Below are 22,284 nucleotides of genomic sequence, written 5' to 3' on the forward strand. Positions count from 1 at the left end.
CACGCAACTCCAGTTCGATACAACTGAAATTTTTGCTCGTGTCCTGTCAGTCAGCAGGACCAGCAAACTTCTTCTCTCGCTGCAATTGCATTCGGTAACTACAGTGGCCTGAAAGTGCCAAACATAATAAATCGTGAAACATTACAACCTTCCAGAAACCACAAAACAAAAAAAGAAAATATTAAAATTACCAAATCAAATAGACAAAACACGCATATGGAAGTAATTCTTTGCCATCAGAGTATGAATTCAAATTTCTAATGTCATTTTCAACATTGAAGCCCAACCCACAAATATCCATCTATCCATTACCTTAACCGCTGAGCCTCACCAAGGTTGTAGGATTATTGCTGGAGCCAATCTGAGCAATCTTCAAGAGGAGGCAGCGTACACCCTCAACTGGTTGCGAGCCAATCGCAGGGCAGATGGAAACAGACAACAGTCAAAAGCAATTTCGAGTCTCCAATTGTGTTTTTGGGATGTGGGAGGAAACAGGAGTACCCTGAGAAAACCCACGCAGTCGCAGGGATAACATGCAAACTCGACACAGCTGGGGTCACAATTTGAACCCTGATCCTCACAACTGTGAGGCCAACGCTCTCCAGGTACCCCACCGTGCTGCCCCCTTTTGACCCATATAAAATATTGGGCTATTTGTAGTAATATTTCAGAGATTAAACCCGCCAAGAGTAGAGATTGGCTAAATTTTGGTGTTGATTGTTGACAGTTTTTGGGTTCATGCATGAGGCCTGCAAGGACGTGGCACACCCCCACCATGGTTTTACACCCAAATAAATGGATTTTCCCACATATTAAATAAGTGATTGATATAATTTTGGGGTACGAGCTGTTGTTCATGTGGTGCATTGATACATGACAGCAATGTACGATATAATGTCAACTGGAACAAATCTGTTTCCAAAGTCAAGCAAGCTGTATTCTTTTTCGTGCTTGCGTGGCTTTTCCTCCTGCATCCCCAAAAAACATGCAACAATAATTGGACACACGGTTGTGTCCTAAATTGCCCCTAGGTGTGAATGGGAGTGTGACTGTTGTCTGTCTCCATGTGCCCTGAGATTGGCTGGCAACCAGTTCAAGGTGTACCCCGCCTCCTGCCCGTTGACAGCTGGAATAGGCTCCAGCACTCCCCGTGACCCTTGTGAAGATAAGCGGCAAAGAAAATGGATGGATGAATGGATGGAGAAAAGTGTCACCACCAACACATCGAGGAGGAAGAAGTCATCAGGTCTTCATGACGAAATAGAAGACTCATCTTTATTTTCATGAACATCCATGCATGTACACAACACTTGTTGTCTGCATTTTTCTCATCACAGTGAACACACACACTTGTTAGTGGAACACACTTAAGTAACTGGGGAGCAGTTCAGGGTATCTGTGTCTTGCTCATGGACACAACAGCAGTGAGTTTGGGTGGGGTCTTCAGCCTACTGTTGTTTTCCCCATGGTGGCAGTCCAGCTCGACCATTGGTCCAAGCCCATTAATTTGGGTCGATGTGAAAAGTTGAAATCACCAAAAACATTGTCAGGCAATTACTGTTAAGATAAAAAAAAATAATAATTGATGAAAAGCCTTGGCAAACATCTGCCCACATGCCCAGTTTTATGTTTTCCTTTTCTCTTTCTTGGTCCTCTTGCACTCGAGAAAGTCTGGGTGCTAACCTCACCTCTTAGGACGCCCACCTCACATCTCAAGTCCCATCCTGCAGACCTCAACCGCCACCGTCAGGTAGGGAATGAAGTATCATAATTTTGTTTAATATTTCACCTTTCACAGAAAACATTAAAACCAAAAATGTATTTTCCTCCCCCATCTATTTCCAATTTCATCCATGTCTGACAAAGCTCGAGCGAGCCACTAGAGCAGCGCTAAAAAAAACTTTTGTGGCTCGTTGGTATAGGGGGATGATTCTCACTTAGGGTGCAAGAGGTCCTAGCTTCAAATACTGGATGAGCCCCTATAAGAGCTTTTTCCTTGACAATTTACAATTGTCACATGATATATTATGTGTCAAAAAGGTTAACACTTTCCAGTCAAACGCAAGGCAGTTGCGGTCGATCGCGACGGCGTGCCAAAAAAAAAAAAAACATCAGCTCTACTTTTTTTTTAACTTTAGCTCACCGCGCATGTGCAAACAACGACAGTACAGGAAAACACACTGTCAGCGAGTCCCGCCCTATTTTCAGCCCTCGCTTAAGAAATCTTCTCAAACATGAGTATGGATGCTGCCGTAAAGAAGACAAAAATGTATCACTTTCAAACGGAATGTGAGGCGGACTTTTTTTTCAAGATGTCATTGTTGAAGTGCGTTTCCCTCTTCTGCCAGTGTCGTGAATTGTGGAACGGCATCTTCGAATTGTTTATGGAAACTACGACACTGACATTCTGCCGAAAAGCAAGCTGAGAACGAGGAAAGTGAACGAACGAAAATCCCAATTGGCCGCACAGCAGTCACTTTTCACACAATATAGTTGAACAGCGAAAATGCAGCCCTATGGGGGCACAAACCAGTGCAATCTGTAGGCCGGTCCCAAGCCTGGATAAATGCAGAGGGTTGCGTCAGGAAGGGCATCCGGCGTAAAAACTGTGCCAAACAAATATGAGCGTTCATCTAAAGAATCCCATACCGGATCGGTCGTGGCCCGGGTTAACAACGCCCGCCCCCGGCACTGCTAACCTGCAGGGCGTCGGTGGAAATTCAGCTACTGTGGGTCGAAGACAAAGAAGAGGAGGAAACCGGATCCAGCGTCAGAAGAAAAAGAGGAATGCACAGAGCCTACAACTGAGTGTAGGGACTTTGAATGTTGGGACTATGACAGGAAAAGCACAGGAGTTGGTTGACATGATGATTAGGAGAAAGGTTGATATTCTGTGCATCCAAGAGAGCAGGTGGAAAGGTAGTAAGGCTAGAAGTTTGGGAGCAGGGTTTAAATTATTCTACCACAGAGTAGATGGGAAGAGAAATGGAGTAGGGGTTATTTTAAAGGAAGAGCTGGCTAAGAATGTCTTGGAGGTGAAAAGAGTATCAGATCGAGTGATGAGACTAAAATTTGAAATTGAGGGTGTTATGTATAATGTGGTTAGCGGCTATGCACCACAGGTAGGATGTGACCTAGAGTTGAAAGAGAAATTCTGGAAGGAACTAGATGAAGTAGTTCTGAGCATCCCAGACAGGGAGAGAGAGATGTGATTGGTGCAGATTGTAATGGACATATTGGTAAAGGAAACAGGGGCGATGAAGAAGTGATGGGTAAGTACGGCATCCAGGAAAGGAACTTTGAAGGGCAGATGGTGGTGGACTTTGCAAAAAGGATGGAGATGGCTGTAGTGAACACTTATTTCCAGAAGAGGGAGGAACATATAGTGACATACAAGAGCGGAGGTAGAACCACGCAGGTAGATTATATTTTGTGCAGACGATGTAATCTGAAGGAGGTTACTGACTGTAAAGTAGTGGTAGGGGAGAGTGTAGCTCGACAGCATAGGATGGTAGTATGTAGGATGATTCTGGTGGTGGGTAGGAAGATTAAGAAGACAAAGGTAGAGCAGAGAACCATGTGGTGGAAGCTGAAAAGGAAGAATGTTGTGCGGCCTTCCGGAAAGAGGTGAGACAGGCTCTCGATGGACAACCGAAGCTCCCGGAAGACTGGACGACGACAGCCAAGGTGATCAGAGAGACAGGCAGGAGAGTACTTGGTGTGTCATCTGGTAGGAAAGGGGAGAAGGAGACTTGGTGGTGGAACCCCAAAATACAGGGAGTCATACAAGGAAAGAGATTAGCGAAGAAGAAGTGGGATACTGAGAGGACTGAGGAGAGGCGAAAGGAGTACATCGAGATGCGACGTAGGGCAAAGGTAGAGGTGGCAAAGGCTAAACAAGAGGCATATGAAGACATGTACACCAGGTTGGACACGAAAGAAGGAGAAAAGGATCTCTACAGGTTGGCCAGACAGAGGGATAGACATGGGAAGGATGTGCAGCAGGTCAGGGTGATTAAGGATAGAGATGGAAATGTGTTGACTGGTGCCGGTAGTGTACTAAATAGATGGAAAGAATACTTTGAGAAGTTGATGAATGAAGAAATGAGAGAGAAGGAAGAGTTGAAGAGGCAAGAGTGAAGGACCAGGAAGTGGAAATGATTACTAAGGGGAAGTCAGAAAGGCACTAAAAAGATGAAAACTGGAAAGGCAGTTGGTCCTGATGACATACCGGTAGAGGTATGGAAGCAATTTGGAGAGATGGCTGTGGAGTTTTTGACCAACTTATTCAACAAAATACTAGCGGGCGAAAAGATGCCTGAAGAATGGAGGAAAAGTGTTCTAGTTCCCATTTTTAAGAACAAAGGGGATGTTCAGAGCTGTGGGAACTATAGAGGAATAAAGTTGATGAGCCACACAATGAAGTTATGGGAAAGAGTAGTGGAGGCTAGACTCAGGACAGAAGTAAGTATCTGCGAGCAACAGTATGGTTTCATGCCTAGAAAGAGTACCACAGATGCATTATTTGCCTTGAGGATGCTCGTGGAAAAGTACAGAGAAGGTCAGAAGGAGCTACATTGTGTCTTTGTGGATCTAGAGAAAGCCTATGACAGAGTACCAAGAGAGGAACTGTGGTACTGCATGCGTAAGTCTGGTGTGGCAGAGAAGTATGTTAAAATAGTACAGGACATGTATGATGGCAGGAGAACAATGGTGAGGTGTGCCTTAGGTGTGACAGAGGAATTTAAGGTGGAGGTGGGACTGCATCAGGGATCAGCTCTGAGCCCCTTCCTGTTTGCAGTGGTAATGGATAGGCTGACAGATGAGGTTAGACTGGAATCCCCTTGGACCATGATGTTCGCAGATGATATTGTCATATGCAGTGAAAGCAGGGAGCATGCAGAGGAACAATTGGAAAGATGGAGACATGCACTGGAAAGGAGAGGAATGAAGATTAGCCGAAGTAAAACAGAATATATGTGCGTGAATGAGAAAAGTAGAGGGGGAAGAGTGAGGCTACAGGGAGAAGAGATAGCGAGGGTCGACGACTTCAAATACTTGGGGTCAACAATACAGAGCAATGGAGAGTGTGGTCAGGAAGTGAAGAAACGGGTCCAAGCAGGTTGGAACAGCTGGCGAAAGGTGTCTGGTGTGTTATGTGACAGAAGAGTGTCTGCTAGGATGAAGGGCAAAGTTTACAAAACAGTGGTGAGGCCGGCCATGATGTACACACACTTCTGACTTTGATGTGGGCAGCATAGGTTTGATTCCTGCTCAGTGATGGTGCCAATTATGACCCCTGTGACTGACTGGCAATCAGCTCATCGTGTACCCTGTCTTTTGTGTGGTGTTAGCTGGGATGGGCTCCAGCACTCCTGTGTCCGTTGTGGGGATAAGTGGCTAAGAAAATGGATGGATCATTCATACACATAATCGGGAATGCAAAACCGGAGCTACTTTTGTTTTCACACGTGCACACTTTTTCACCCCATGACTACAACGATTATGAATAATAAACCCACTGTGCATTGCACATTTAACATGCCAGTAAAGTGTATCCCTTTCCTGGCCAACAGAAGCCGATATTCTCCTCGGGGGACCAGCGGTTCAGAACCACAGACGAAAAAGAGTTCGCTTGATCTCTGCGTGGGGTTTGTCCGACCATTTTGGTTTCCTTCCATGCCATGAAAACATCAATGGTAGATTATTTTAGTAGTTTTTTTTTTCTTATTTAAGATTAAGAGTTATCATCATCATCTACCTTTTTTCCCTTTTTAAGTAGTTAATTAAACACTTCAACCGGGAATGAAAGGGGAGTGTAAATGAAGTGCGCAGTGCTGTACATGAATGGCTTTAACTCTGAAACTGGAAATTAAAGATTATCTAGAAAATATTCAACTAAGTTCCTTAAACGCTGGAACAGAAATGGACACAATTTTCAAATGATCCTACTTTGCCTGACAATGGCAGTTGGGGGTCGGAAGGATGGGACTTGAGAGGTGAGGTGGGGGGGCTGAGAGGTGAGGTCTGCAGCCAGACTCTCTCAAGTGCACGAGGACCAGGAAACCAAGAAAAAGGAAAGGAAAAGCAAACTGAGCGTCCAGGCAGCTGATTGCCACAAAGATTTTGTTGTTTTTGTGTCTCAACACTAATTCCTCTTGAGTGTTGTTTTGATTTCTGTTATTTGCCTGAACTTAACTTTCCAAGGAAAGTCAGACCTCAAAACTTGTTTCTTCTGAATGAGAATGAAAGAAGAGAATAGAGTGTCATGTATATTTTTTTTTTTTTTGCAGTCAAACGACATGGTATTTTCCAGTACAGCAGTTATCCCATTTGTCCTGTGCTTCGTTCCTTCCTGTCTTGTTTTTACTTCTTTCTTTTTCTCCTTTATTCATTGCTTCCTCCAATCCTTGTTTTCTTTGTTCCTTCCCTTCCTTGTTCCAATGTTTTTTCCTTCTTACCTTTTTCACAGTCTAGTTCAATCAATCATTTCATGTAGACACGAAATTATTGGGAAACAAGGCATGCATAACTTTGTGTATTTCGGGACCAGTACTAATTTATAACATTTGCCCACTGGAGACTTTTTGAATAGAGCTCGTGCACGTGACGTAACAATTTGCATGGCGCCAAATTGCCAGTCAAATCTAGCTGCTCTGTCAATTTTTCTCAAATGGTATGTCATTACTTTTGATACCAAACATTAACATTTAATCAAAGCTTCTACGATTCTCACTGGCAAACTTGTTTCTGAGCCCATGACTTCAAGAATTTCAAACTGAGGAGGAAAATTGATTCTCAACAGTGTGTTTTCTCATGAGTCATTTGCTTTTTCTCGCTAAAGTTTTCCCACACAGAACATTTCCATTGATTTTTATCAGTATGACATCACATTTGGACTTTTTAATCATATCATCATCAGAGTGAGGAGAAAGTGACCTAATGTCATCACTCTCTGATCGTGGAGTGAAGAGGCCGTGCTTGTGATCCTCCACAGAGCCCAAATTTGAAATTTTTCAGTTTGGCCTTGTCGGTCATGTGGGTCATTTGTTGTTTTGTTTTGCCAGAATTTTTGTTTTGAGGGATTCCAATAGACAAAATACATTTGCATTCTTTTTAATGGGGAAAATGGATTTGACGTATAAGCAAATGGAGCCAGCCTCACTGTTGGATGTACATTTTATTCACAATCATAAATACATTTTACCACCAAAAGTAAGATTCCTTCCAATCTGTTTCAAACAATCATTCACTTAATTGATATTTACACCACTAAAGCATTGGGCAAAAAGCATGCATGCTCAAGAAAATTTATATTATCGGGACATTTTGGATCAACAAGGTCAAACATGAAAAAGCATTGGTATAACTGGTCTGGGAAAAGGAATGTACCATATTATGAAATGGCAGTAATTGGTCATTTTATTCATCATTGCTCTCAGATAGAACCCCCTTACCTTCAACATTTAAACTTTTCAAGAAATTAAATGGAAAAAACACCTTCTTAAGATCAGCTTTCTAAACACCACTTTGTAAAAGTTGGTAGTGTATCATATATTGTTGCATCGCATGAACAACAGCCCATACCCCAAAATGTTGTTGCCTCACACATCTACTGTTATTTTTTGTTTCAAGCAAATTTATGGAATGGGATTAGCAGGATGTCATTATAAAAATGACACAAACACTGCAGGGTAAGGATCCCATCCTTGCAAGCCTCACGCAAGAAATGTCGTCACCGGTCATCAACAAAATATATGCAGACATTTCCACTCGAGGCAGCTTCATACGATGAAAAGGAGCCTGGGAACACCCTGAACTGGTTGCCAGCCAATCGCAGGGCACATGGAGACAAACAGCCACAGTCACAATCACACCTCGAGACAATTTAGAGTGTCCAATTAATGTTGCATGTTTTGGGAATATGGGAGGAAACTGGAGTGCCAGGAAAGAAAAACTTCCACACGCACGGGAAGAACATGCAAACGCCAAACAGGCGAGGCTGGGATTGAACCCTGGTCCTCAGAAATGTGAGGCCAACATTTCACAGCGTCGCCCACCGTGCCGCCCAATTCATACGGATTTGTCTTAATTTCCATACTTTTTTAATTTTGTCATGACCATTATTGCAGTTACAGGACAGTTATTGCAGTGTTAATATTTAATTGAAGAATATACCAATGACTCTAATTGTTCATAAATTAGAGTTTCAATGTTTATTTATATAAATAAAACAATAGGATGATGTGGGGAGTGACATGAATGTTGCTTTTCATCACTATCCAAAAGCGGTTGGAATGGTATTCTGGATCAAATATTGATGAATATTTTTAGGAATGCAGTAAAATGTTGAGATGATTCACTTGATTATGATAATGCAGATAAAACCTTTCAGTTTCACTGGTGCTGGCTCAGCATCCTGCAGGGTTTCAGCCTTGTTGCCATGGTGACAGATTTAGAAAGACAACCTTGGCAGCTTTCAACAGCCGTGATCGTATAGTGGTTAGTACTCTGCGTTGTGGCCGCAGCAACCCCGGTTTGAATCCGGGTCACGGCAGGGATGAATCTGTGAAGCTCATTTTTTTAGTCCTTATGGTTGATATTTGCATGAATCCCTTTAGAATTACAAAAATAAATGAACTAAAGACAATTATGGAAGTAATTAATTGCCATCACAGTACGAATTCAAATTTCTAGCATGGAATTTTTTTAACACTGAAATCCAATGTAAAAAACGTGTGTATGTGTATGTGATTTATTTGTGTGATACAGGCAAATAAGTATTTGAACACCTGTCTATCAGCTAGAAATCTGACTCTCAAAGACCTGCTAGGCCGCCTTGAAAAGTCCACCTCCACTCCATGTATTATCCTGAATCAGATGCACCTATGTGAGGTCGTTTGCTGCATAAAGACATACTTCATGATTCAATTGATGCATCTCTGTATGTAATTACTTTAAAATGGCAGATGCGGATGATAAAGGAGTTCTCGAGGTATCAAGAAAAAATATATCTATTTGTGACCTAACCTTCAAAGAAGACATTTCAGGTGAACATACCAAAAACATCATTCTGAACGGGCTTTGATACCACATGCAAAATACACAACCGAGATAGCCAGGAGTTGAACCTAGAATCTTCTGATCCGTAGTCAGATGCATTATCCATTGCCGAAATAGCCCCTCCAAAAACTGCAGTTTCTGCAAACCCATGTATACAATTTTCACTGTCCCACACCCACCAAAGAACAGCATCGAAAAAGGCGACTTAGGGGCTTTATACCTGCTGTGACCCGGAATTGAACAAGGATTGCGTGGCAACAAAGCAGAGAATTAATCACGACGCGATCACAGCTTTGTGGAAACTGCCACGAAAGTTGGACGTATAAAGCTGTTGGCTGCAGTGAGAATGCTTCACGATCCAGGACTGTCTCAAGTCAGATCGTCTCGTTGTGAGGATGCGGTGATTTCATTGGCACGGGCCAAGTTCGTCTCCGGGTAGTGACAGGCAAATTCTTCAACTTGTTTTTTCAAGTGATGATCAAGATTGACAATTCTGTGGATTCACCTGTTTTATTAGCAAAAACATCGACTTCAGCAATATATATGGATACTCTATGCCAAGTGTCTCTAATGTTTCCATATACTTTCATTTATTATGACCTTCTAAATGTTTAACGGTATCGGACAAACTCTGGGTGTCGTGCTATAAGACGTATTTTAGTTTCGTCTCAACGGACTTAGCATTGAACAATGCTTTGTGTGACTGGTAATATGGTGACGTAAACAAAAGTCACATGTTTTTATGACGGCGTGAAAGTGGACAAGAGATATAACATGAGTCAGAGGGCTTAGGGCACAGTGCAGTAGTTTCCATAGTGTAGTGGTTATCATATTTGCGTCACACGCAAAAGGTCCCCGGTTCGAGACCGGGTGGAAACAGACAGTGTTTTGTTGCTTGCTTGTAACAGAGCTGTTGTTGAATGGAAGAAAAGAAGGAAGGAACACACAACAAAATGAGGAAGGAACGGAACAGGAAATGACAAAGAGGAAAAACAGGGAAGGAAAGAAATAAGGAAGGAAGCAAAGAATGAATTGAGGAAGAAAATGATGGGAAAAAGGTTGGAAGGAAGGAGGAAAAAATACTGGAACAAGGAAGGGAAGGAAAGAAGGAAGGAAGAAAGAAAACAAGGATTGGAGGAAGGAAGGAAGGACGGGGCAAACGAGATAAATGCTGCACTGGAAACTACCATGTTGTTTGACTGCAAAAAAAAAAAAAAAAATACACGAAACTATTTCAGAAAAAAAGTCATTTCATTCTCATTCAGAAGAAACAAGTGTTCAGGTCTGACTTTCATTGGAAATTTAAGTTCACGTGAAAAACAGAACTCAAAACAACACTAGAGGATTTTGTGTTGAGACACAAAAACAAAATCTTCTTCTTCTTTTTCTTTCGGCTTGTCCAGTGATGGGTCGCCACAACGTGTCATCTTTCTCTATTTAAGCCCATCTCGTGCATCTCCCACTCTAACCCCAAATGCCTTCATGTCTTCCCTCACAACGTCCCATCAACCTTTTCTTTGGTCTTCCTCTCACTCTTTTGCCTGGCAGCTCCATCCTAAACACCCTTCTACCAACATACTCACTCTCTCGCCTCTGAACATGTCCAAAACATCAAAATCTGCTCTCTCTCTCTCACCTGGTCTCCAAAACATCCAACTTTGGCTGTCCCTCTAATGAGCTCGTTTTCTAATCCTATCCAACCTGTTCACACCAAGCAAGAACCTCAGCATCTTCATTTCTACAACCTCCAGTTCTGCTTCCTGTTGTTTCTTCAGGGCCACCGTCTCTAATCCGTACATCATGGCCGGCCTCACCACTGTTTTGTAAACTTTGCCCTTCATCCTAGCAGACACTCTTCTGTCACATAACACACCAGACACCTTCTGCCAACTGTTCCGCCCCGCTTGGACCCATTTCTTCACTTCCTTGCAACAGTCTACATTGCTCTGTATTGTTGACCCCAAGTATTTGAAGTCGTCCACCTTCGCTATCTCTTCTCCCTGGAGCTTCACTCTTCCTCCTCCGCCCCTCTCATTCACGCACATATATTCACTTTTACTTCGGCTAATCTTCATTCCTCTCCTTTCCAGTGCGTACCTCCTCTTCCCATCAACTCCATGATAAAATAATTTAAACACTGCACCTAAACGTCGAGCCTTACTCTCATTCCACTTGCTCTCTTGGATGCACAATATATCAACCATTCTCCTAATCATCATGTCAACTAACTCCTGAGCTTTTCCTGTCATAGTCCCAACATTCAAAGTCCCTACATACAGCTGTAGGTTTTGTGCCTTCCCCTTCCTCTTTTTCTGACTAAGCCGCTTTCCTTCTCTTTTTTGTCTTCAAACTACATTATCTGAATTTCTACCTATGCCTTGTAGATTAACATTTCCCGGTGTGGGTGTAGGAAGTCCGGGCCACAATCTAACTGTTGTAGAATTCGCATGATGAAGCTCATATATGTTTGGCACAGTTTTACGGCCGATGCCCTTCCTGACGCAACCCTCTGCATTTATCCGGGCTTGGGACCGGCCAACAGGCAGCACAATAATGTGCTGCCCAACTGGATGCAGATAATAAAAAAGAAGCAATCAAATAAATAAAGTTACCCTACCTACTCTATATTAAAGTTAAGGTCAAATGAAAGCAATCACAATAAACACAGTCAGCACATAAGGTACACAAATCACATACTACCTATGTAAAAATATAAAGGATATGGCGATTTAGAGGATACGTGGATGGAGGGGATTCAAATCACAATGGCCGTCACTCGTCTTTCATGGTTGAGTCGATGATTGATTTTTGGTCCTCATTGTATATTCAACGTAGGCAAAACGTTAGCACGGGAGGATAACTTGGGCCGAGCAGCTTCGTTGCGAACGATAGAGCACCAATTTGAGTACTAAGATAACACTTGTTAAATTTCTCAAGTCCTCACGTTCGACGTTTCTTCAACATCCACAAATTGATCACAAACGCGTCTTGTTGTTAACATGCTAAGGTAAGGAATATGAGGCCTATAAGCAAGTTTATGTTGGTGTTTCCACTTGCAACACAACGTCTCCACTTCTTCAGCCAGTGAGTTAATGTTTGAAATTAATGAAACACATGCAACACCGTGCCTCTGTGACGACACCCGCTTTGCAAACGTTTTAAACTAATTTATATTCACATTCTACAACAAAACAATGAAAACATGAAGAGAACAAAATGTGTATCTTCCACCAGGAATCTTACAAACAGGAGGAAGTATTTCTTCACATTCTACAACAAGACAATGAAAATGAGTGGAGGAGAACAAAATATGAACCTTCCACCAGGAATCTCACAAGAGAAAGTATTTTTTCCCGGCATACGTTAAGTGTGGCTTCAAAATAAAGCAAGCAGCCTACTTCCTGTGTTTCTCAGATCTTCCACCAACAATTCAACGGCATTTCCCCCCGACCATGATTATTTTTAAACACACAATAACATTGAAAAGAACGAAAAAGTATAAATGACAGAGAAAGTGCTGGCTTTCAAAATAAAAGTGAAATCAAAATGAAAGTCTACATCCTGTTCCTATTATAGCACAACAGCATCACACCATGACATGACCTCAATAGTAGGGTATATAATTGGCAACCAAGACAAGTCTCTGACTTGCCTGACCAGTGAATCAGTGTCAAAAAAGCTTGCACTGTATTTGTCATTCAAGTCAGGAGTGGGTAATTTTCTCCCATCTTTGAGGGGAGGCTTTTTTTTACTCATGAGATGATCAAACCCCTCAATTCAGGCAGTCTCTGAACAAAACAGCATGAAGGGGGCATCCAGAGTTGAAGTGGAGACCTCTTGATCTGCAGTCAAATGCTCTACCACTGAGATATACCCCCATGTCTTCCTTCTACCTCTTAGTTCTGTAAACAATTCAATATTCATCATTTGTTCCAGTTGTGAAATGTGAATGATTGATAACTGTTACATGAATACAAACATCAATGGTGAAATTTTTAATGACGACAAACTTAGAACAAGTGGACATTTGGATTTTCACCCAATAACTTCGAGTTTACACCTCAGTGACAAATGAAACATTCCTGACAAAAGCAGAAGTCAGTCAAATGCTCAACCAGTCTGCTCCAATCCCATGATATGTACTTTCCAGTGGAATGGGATGCGAATTTAAAGCAGAACCTTTGATATCCATCAGAATGCCAAAGAAATGACCCTGATGTGATTTGAACACACAACCTTCTGATCTGGAGTCAGACGCACTCCCGTTGCGCCACAGAGTCAGTGACAACAACCTTCTGTAGAGGTGTAAGCTCAAAATTAGGGTATATAGTTGGCACCCAATGCAAGTCACTGACATGCCCGACTGGTGAATTCGTGTCAACAAAGCTTGAACAGTATTTGTTTTACAAGTCAGGAGTGGGCAATTTTCTCCCATTTTTGAGGGGAGTTTTTTTGCCCATGAGATGATCAAAACCTTGATTTCATGCCGTTTATGAACAAAACTTTGGAGGTTCTCCATCTCTGTACTTCATGGAGACTTGGCTTTGTGGATCAGTGTCTGACGCCGCCATCACGCTCCCTGCCTTCAACCTCCATTGTGCAGACCGTGTCGCTGAGCTCACACGGAAACCGAAAGGCGATGGAATATGCTTTTATATCAACGTCAAATGGTGCATGAACGTTACACAGCTCAGCACACACTGAAGCCTGCTTTTAGATTTGCTGATTTTGAACTGTAAGCCGTTTTATTCACCATGTGATGTGCAGAAGTCAGAAAATGAAAAAAGTAATAACAGCTGTGCATGTTGTGGCTGAGGCGATGGACTTGAAATCCATTGGGGTCTCCATGTGCAGTTTTGAAACCTGCCAACAACGCAATCATAAGACTTTGGTTTGAGATCATTCCAGGTCAGTGCTTCGTTCTGGGAGAAGATCTGCCTGTTACAATGCAGTATCAACAAATACATTTTAGCCTTACTGCTACTGTATATTTGCATGATAAAATGCAGCAAATATAAATATAAATACAGCAGCATCAAGGCGATACAACACAATTCAGCGACGGTACCAGACAATCAAACATGAGAAGACAACACACCAACAAGAATATGCAAGACAATAAAAACTTTACAAGACAATCTGACAAAACAATATAATCTAGAACAAGACACACAACTTTCAAAATTACGATCGAGGCAAGATGATAGGGACAATCTGACAATCCAGCCTTATTAAAAAAAAAAAAAAAAAAAACAATACACAACACATGATGATGCACAAACAGATACGAGAAAACAACATGTGATGCAACTCTACACTGTATGTGCGTGTGTGTGGGCCACAGACCCCGTGTTGTGTTTATCAAAACTATATGGAGGAGAGAATCTGACCACAAATGAGCAGGGAAAAGGTTTCTCTTCAGTAAGTCTTCTCATTTTATTTGCTTTTTTTCCTCACAGAGAAAATTTATATTGTTTACTTCAGTGTGATATGTTATATCACGTGTGGACTTTTTATCATGTCGTCATCAGTGAGGAGAGTGTGACATCATGTCATCACTGTCTGATATTGGAGCTGCTCGTGATCCTCCAGAGTCCCTCACATCAACATCAAGATGGCGCCGCAAGTAGACCGGAAAGCGCTGCGGAGCACCACAGCAGAACTGCAAACAGGTTAGTCGTCACGATGAGAATGAAGAACTGAAAACAGCACACTTTGCACAAGACCCATCCGGAATTTGACCAGACTGAGGACCAATCACAGTGGAGGACAAATGCACAACACCTGTGTCCTAATTAGTGATGGTTGTCATTTCATCAATCACCTTCATTCACCTCACCTGTGCACTTTTGGAAAGAAAACATTAACTGGAGCATCAGTTTTAAAAATACAGGGTGTCCAAAAAAATGTATACACACTTCGAATAATGATATTTGTCAATTATTTTACATGTTAAAAATGATTTGAATTATATTAAACAGCAAGTTTACAATTGTCTAAAGTGTGAATACATTTTTTGGGACACCTTTATACTGCATATGTATTTGGAGGAAAATATGAGCATCCATCCATCCCTTTTCTTTGCCACTTGTCCTCATGAGGGTCACGGGAGTGCTGGAGTCCATCCCAGCTGTTATCGGGCAGGAGGCAGGGTACACCCTGAACTGGTTGCCAGCCAATCACAGGGCACATAGAGACAAAGAGCCACACTCCCAATCACAGCTAAGGGGAATTTAGCGTCCAATTAATGTTGCATGTTTTGGGGATGTGGGAGGAAACCAGAGTGCCCGGAAAAAAAACAAACCCACACAGGCAAGGGGAAAAACATGGAAACTCCACACAGGCGGGTCCAAGATTGAACCCGGGACCTCGGAACTGTGAGGTCAACGCTTTACAGCCGCTCCACCGTGCTGCCATCTTTTAAGCAATATGTGTGAATCACAACCAACCTTATCACTGAGTCAAGGAAACCGTGAAAATTTTATCGCATTTGGTTACATCCATTGAAAAAAAAAGTGGAATGAAGTTACTTTTTATTCCAAAATGCTGAGCTCCAGGGTATACCCTTCAAAATAAGAGTGTAGAAACGTTTTGAGGGAGACGGGAACAAAATGGCATTTCCAATCATAAAGCAAGATTTTAATTTTGTTTTGAGGTACAAGTGAATTACTCTTCACGGTAATCCTTGAATAAGAAATGGTGAGTTGACCAAGTCTAGAATCAGAAAGCCAAGTTGAATAAACAGTAAACTGCCATCAATCGTGTTCTTTCATCCAGTAGGAAAGAACCCTGAGTCACCACAGTCATCTGCCTCATCCAAGACGGTCCAGACGGAGTCTGCGTATCAACAGGAAGTGGAGCGACTGGAGCTGAGCATGACTTCTCAGTTCCAATCCATTTGCATTCCTTTTGGGGTCTGGTGCAAAGTTTGCATTGTTTAAACGGTGTCTCAATTATGGACTCTGATCCTACAGCATAGACTAAAATGAACATTAGACTTGGTTCTCTAACAGTGTCAATCGCAAACCTATGAACCAAAAGGCAGCGTGTGTGGGAAAAAAACTCATTTATGTTTCAACTAAGTTAAATAGCATTGAAATTAATTGTGACTGTTAGATCACATTAACTTCCTGTTTTAAGCTGGTAGACTTGAAGTAGAATCCGCTTGTTCACGGTTGCATAGTTGGTTGTTGACGGCGCCTTGTCATCGAGTAATGTACAATTTATGAGCAAACCAATTTAAAGTTGATACTCTGAATACAAGTAAATAAGCAAATTCAATCCCTTATGGTGGGTATAATTATAAATTGTGATGTCTCATTTAGGCACGGTGATTCAGCTGGTAAAGTGTCGGCCTCACAGTTCTGAGGACCCGGGTTCGATCCCGGCTCCGCCTGTGTGGAATTTGCATGTTCTCCCCGCGCCTGCGTGGGTTTCCTTTGGGCACTCCGGTTTGCTCCCACATCTCAAAAACATGCAACATTAATTGGACTCTCTAAATTGCCCCTAGGTGTGATTGTGAGTGCAACTGTTTGTCTCTATGTGCCCTGCGATTCGCTGGCAACCAGTTCAGAGTGTACCCTTCCTCCTGCCCGTTGACAGCTGGGATAAGCTCCAGCACTCCCCGCGATCCTCGTGAGGATAAGCGGTGAAGAAAATGGATGGATGAATGGATGGAGAAAAGAGAGTAATCACCAACACATCCAGGAGGAAGAAGTCATCAGGTCTTCATGAGGAAATAGAAGAATCATCTTCATTTTCATGAACCAGCAAGCATGTACACAACATTTGTTGTTTGCATTTTACTCATCACAGTGAACACACACACTCGTTAGTGGAACACACTGAAGCACGGGGGAACTGAAACAACCGTCGGGCAATTTAGGGTATCTGTGTCTTGCTCATGGACACAACATCAGTGAGTTTGGGTGGGGTCTTGAACCTACTGTTGGTTTCCCCATGGTGGCAGTCCAGCTAAACCATTGGTCCAGGCCCATTAATTTGGGTCGATGTAAAAAGTTGAAATCACCAAAAACATTGTCAGGCAATTAGTGTTAGGATAAAAGAAAAAAAATCATTGATGAAAAGCCTTGGCAAAAATTTACAGTTTCATGTTTTCTTTCTCTCTTTCTTGGTCCTCTTGCACTCGAGAATGTCTGGGTGCTAACCTCACCTCTTCGGGCCCCCACCTCACATCTCAAGTCATATCCTGCAGACCTCAACCGCCACCGTCAGGTAGGGAATGAACTATAATAATTTTGTTTAAGATTTCACCTTTCACAGAAACCATATTAAAACCAAAAATGTATTTTCCTCCCCCATCTTTTTCCAATTTCATCCATTTTTGAAAACGCTGGAGCGAGCCACGAGAGCGGCGCTAAAAAAGATCAAGAAATGTGGGTTGCCTCCTCCTGGTCTTGTAGAATGCTTCTAAAATGGGTGTCAAATGTGAACTTTTGTGGCTTGTTGTTCTAGGGGTAAGATTCTTGCTTAGGGTGTGAGAGATCCTGGGTTCAAATCCCGGACGAGCCCCAATAAGACATCTTCTTTGAGAATTTCAAATTGTCACATGATATACTATGTGTCAAAAAGGTTGATACTTTCCAGTCAGTCACAAGGAAGTTGTGGTCGATCATGATGGCCTGCTGAGAAAAAAAAAAACATCAGTTGCACTTTTTCTTTTTAACTTAACTCACCACGCATGTGCAAACAACGACAGCACACGAAAACATGCTGTCAGCGAGTCCCGCCCTATTTTCAGCCCTCGCTTAAGAAATCTCAAACATGAGTGTGGATGCTGTAGTCAAGAAGACAAAAATGTATCACTTTCATACGTGCGAATGTAAGGCGGACTTGTTTTTCACGATGTCATTGTTGAAGTGCGTTTCCCTCTTCTGCCAGTGTTCGGATTTGTGGAACGGCATCTTCGAATTGTTTATGGAAAATACGACACTGACATTCCGCTGAAAAGCAAGCTGAGAATGAGGAAAGTGAACGAACTAGAATCCCAATTGGCCGCACAGCAGTCACTTTTCACACAATATAGTTGAACAGCGAAAGCCGCCACCATCATTTCCGGGTTCATCACATCACACATAAAAGAGAGTTAGTTGACTCGTTGTTCTAATCTCTTGAAAATAAAGTGGGAATATTATCTTCAATAGAATCTCTGTTGCTGTAAATGAGTGCAGTGACACGGTGCTGTGAAGCCATCGCTGACGTGTGGAAGGACTTCAGAGATTTTGTGTTTCTCACTGCAAAAAGGTGAAGCTGACAGAACCCTTCTCAGCGAATGGAAATTTGGGAAAAAGGGTTTTTCTGGGACTTGAAAACTGGACTTCTCAAGGTCACAGGTAATCGAGAAGCATACCGCAAGAACAAGGCCCACAGAAATGAAAAAGATGATCACTTGTCATACTGGCCACTGTGTGACGACGGCAAAGGATTCCTGGCTGTTGACATTTCCAAAGAGAGCTTGTCGGGAATTTCAACCTTTGGACCTCTTTCAGTGCTGCTCTCCTTGAGAAGTGTTCCCCAAGAACAACAACCAACACAGAGGAGCAAATGACTTCATAAGTCAATGATCACTTGGCTGCCACCCTAAACAAGAATGAACCCTTGAGTTTCTACACAGGCCACCTTGAGAAAGACAGCAAGGTAAAACATTACAGCATACTGAGCCACAACGGACAGCTTAGCAGGGCTCGTCCGGGAGTCGAACCCGGGACCTCTCGCACCCGAAGCAAGAATCATACCTCTAGACCAACGAACCACACGGGTGGATGAGTGCCCCCAGCCACTCCCATCTCCGAAAAACCTCACGGCCCTGAAGGGCCAAGTCATCTCCTCTGTCACCCACCAAACACTGCCGATCCCGCTCTTCATCTCCGGGAATCACCGTGAAACCATATCACTGTTTGTTACTCCTTCCCCTGAGGTTCTTGGTATTCCCATGGTGACAGTCGACGAAACCATTGGTCCACGGCCATCAATTTCAGTCAGTGCATAAAGCTGAAATTCAAACAACTTTCACACAATTAGTTTTAAGATAAGTAAAACAAAACCTTTGATGAAAAGCAGTGACAAACAGCTGCTTGCATTCTCAGTTTGCTTTTCTTCTTTCTCTCTGTTTTCTGGTCCTCTCAGGCCCGTCCACCTCAACCTCGGTAACAGTGTTATTCTTTTTGTTTATTATGATTATTGTTGTTATTATTAGCACCAGCAGGAGGCATTGAGGTCACTTGGGGTTATTGAGGGCCTGGGTGTCTATTATCTGAGATGGTTATCCTCACGAAGGGCGCATGAGCGCTGGAGCCTCTCTCAGCTATTGTCAGGCAGAAGGAAGGGTACATGCTGACCCGTTTGCCAGCCAATCACAGCTTGTAGGATCCTCTATTGTTCAAATGTTGGCATCTAATACACAGCTGTGTGTTTTTCTGGCACTTATTACACCACTGGTCGTGTCCTACAGTGTTTCTGTATCGGCTCTTTAAATGAATTGCAACCAGTAGAAAGTAAAAGCTCCAGATCTGAGGGTCCTGAGTTATGGCAGTTCTGTTCGCGTTGTTGTGATTGCACCTCATATTGTGCCCTATGATAGAAAGGTTTTAGCAAATGGGCTTTTGTTGTTTTTTCATCTTTGGTCGTATCCTTTGCTTTGGCTTTTTAGGCCTTTTGAATGAGTTGCAACCAGGCGATATTTTCTCAGGAACCAAGCTGAAATGGCTCACCTGGGAGAGCGTTAGACTGAAGATTAAAAGGTCGCTGGTCTTGGAAATTACTACAAAGCTGTATGGTTTTCAGGCACTAATCACACAGCTGATCTCTGGAGATTTTGCAGCTACGTTACCAAAACCACATGACTTTTTTACGGCGCCATATTCGAAAGCAAGCTTTGGAAGGGAGACGCTTGTTGTCTTATGACGGTAATGAAGTTTTTAAAATGATCTGTTTTCTTCGTGTAAAATTGAGCGTAAGATAAGTATGGTTACCACTTGCGTGGCAGTGGGCTGTCATGACAGACAGGATAAAACAACAAAAAAAGTCTCTTCATCGATTTCCTGCAGACCCACAAAAAAAAAAACAGATGTGAATTGCCGCCATTGCAGACCGTAGGGGGGAGGTGGTGTTGGCAGTCTTCCAGTACCAACCGTGTTTGCAGTGATCACTTTATAGAAGGTAAGTACATCGAGACAAAAGCTCAGAGAATTTGTTTACATTTTAATTATTCCAGAGGAAAGATAAGACAGTCATAATAAATATATCAAAATACCTGTGCCACTAGATCTGTATAGGTATAGGTATAAATGACTCTCAAGTCTCATCCTGCAGCCCTCAACCGCCACCATCAGGCAGGGAACGATGTAGAATAATTTTGTGTAATTTTCTCCTTGTACAAAAGCCATATTAAAACCAAAAATTTATTTTTCTCCCCTATCCTTTTCCAATTTCATCCGTTAAGCCACTTGGGTGGCACTAAAAATAAGTTCAGGAGTCAATGTACGTGGATAGTTGGGTATGATTCTCGCTTAGGGTGTGAGAGGTCCCGGGTTCAAATCCTGGATGAGCAGCTATAAAAGCTCTTCCTTGACCATTTCCCATTGTCACATGGTATACTATGTGTCAAGAAGGTTAACACTGTTGCTCCTTGGTCTTGTGCAGTGGTGTGATTGTGAGTGCGGCTGTTTGTCTCAATGTACCCTGCGATTGGCAACCAGTCCATGGCCTATGCCGCCTCCTGCCTGTTGACAACTGGGATCGGCTCTGGCACTCTCTGCAATCCTCGTGAGGGTAAGTGTCAAAGAAAATGAATGGATGAGACTGAAACATACAAGTTGAGAAATGTGTAAGGAAAAGATCACAAAGAGACGTTTTCTCACCTGCCTTGAGCCCGAGCAAGCTCTGGTGTCTCCGATAAGTCATATAGATCTTTTCATCTCCACCAAAGCATAAGCGGTTCCCCCGACTTCGCTCCTTGGTCCATAACCTGTTCAACCTCACATGTGGAGTTTGCATGTTCCCCCTTTGCCTGCGTGAGGTTTCATTCCGGGTTCCTCCCACATGCAAAACATGCAACATTAATTGGATTGCTCCTAGGTGTGATTGTGAGTGCCGTTGTTTGTCTCCATGTGCCCTGCGATTGGCTGGCAACCAGTTCAGGGTGTACCCAGCCTCCTGCCCGTTGACAGCTGGGATAGGCTCCAGCACTCCCCATGACCCTTGTGAGGATAAGCGGCTCAGAAAATGGATGGAATGATGATTATGTGGAGAATGACCTGAATGTCGCTTTTAATCACGACTCAAGATTTTAGCATAAGTGGTTCAAATGGTAATCCGTATCAAATGTTGATTAATATGCAATAAAAAGTTGAGATGATTCACTTGATTGACACTTTATTGCCTATTGAGCCCTTCACTGTTGCCATGTTGACAGATTTAGAGAAACAACCTTGCGAGAGTTCAGGAGTCGTGATCGTATTGTGGATAGCATTCTGCACCGTGGCCGTAGCAATCCTGGTTCAAATCCGGGTCACGGCGAGGACAGCGGTGGCCACGGTGTTAAACACAACAGGTCTCGAGCAATTTGAAAAATCTACTCCGATTCAATGACTGCTGCACTACAGAGCAGCTAGGTTTGACCGGCAATACGATGCCCTGCCAACTGTGACGTCACATGCACGAGCTCTATTAAAAAGCCTCCTGTGGGCAAATGTTATAAATTAGCACTGGTCCCGAAATACATAGTTATGCATGCCTTGTTTCCCAATAATTTTGTGTACATATCAAATGATTGATTGAACGAGACTGTAAAGAAGCCTTCACTTTTTGTAGGAAACAAAAAGGAGAAGCTGACAAAACCCTTCTCAGCGAATGGAAATTTGGGAAAAAAGGGTTTTCTGGGACTTGAAAACTGGACTTCTCAAGGTCACACGTAATCGAGAAGCATATCTAAAGAACAAGGCCCACATAAATGAAAAAGATGATCACTTGTCATACTGGCCACTGTGTGACGACGGCAAAGGATTCCTGGGTGTTGACATTTCCAAAGAGAGCTTGTTTGGAATTTCAACCATTGGACCTCTTTCAGTGCTCCTCTCCTTGAGAAGTGTTGCCCAAGAAGAACAACCAACACAGAGGAGCAAATGACTTCATAACTCAATGATCACTTGGCTGCCACCCTAAACAAGAATGAACCCTTGAGTTTCTACACAGGCCACCTTG

General features: G+C 42.7%; 4 non-coding genes across 4 annotated transcripts; 2 read left to right on the forward strand and 2 right to left on the reverse strand.

Moving 5' to 3' along the window:
- Positions 1 to 8,485: 8,485 nt before the first annotated feature.
- Positions 8,486 to 8,557, forward strand: trnah-gug (transfer RNA histidin (anticodon GUG)). Its single transcript has one exon. It is a non-coding gene; the product is annotated as a tRNA-His (tRNA).
- A 1,312-nt stretch (positions 8,558 to 9,869) lies between these two features.
- trnav-cac (transfer RNA valine (anticodon CAC)) lies at positions 9,870 to 9,942 on the forward strand. The gene has a single exon. It is a non-coding gene; the product is annotated as a tRNA-Val (tRNA).
- Positions 9,943 to 13,271: 3,329 nt separating this feature from the next.
- Positions 13,272 to 13,343, reverse strand: trnaw-cca (transfer RNA tryptophan (anticodon CCA)). Its single transcript has one exon. It is a non-coding gene; the product is annotated as a tRNA-Trp (tRNA).
- Positions 13,344 to 18,763: 5,420 nt separating this feature from the next.
- On the reverse strand, positions 18,764 to 18,835 carry trnap-cgg (transfer RNA proline (anticodon CGG)). The gene has a single exon. It is a non-coding gene; the product is annotated as a tRNA-Pro (tRNA).
- Between the last annotated feature and the right edge of the window lie 3,449 nt (positions 18,836 to 22,284).

The sequence above is a fragment of the Syngnathoides biaculeatus genome, chromosome 20, assembly GCF_019802595.1.
Source record: "Syngnathoides biaculeatus isolate LvHL_M chromosome 20, ASM1980259v1, whole genome shotgun sequence".
NCBI classification, from domain to species: Eukaryota; Metazoa; Chordata; class Actinopteri; order Syngnathiformes; family Syngnathidae; genus Syngnathoides; species Syngnathoides biaculeatus.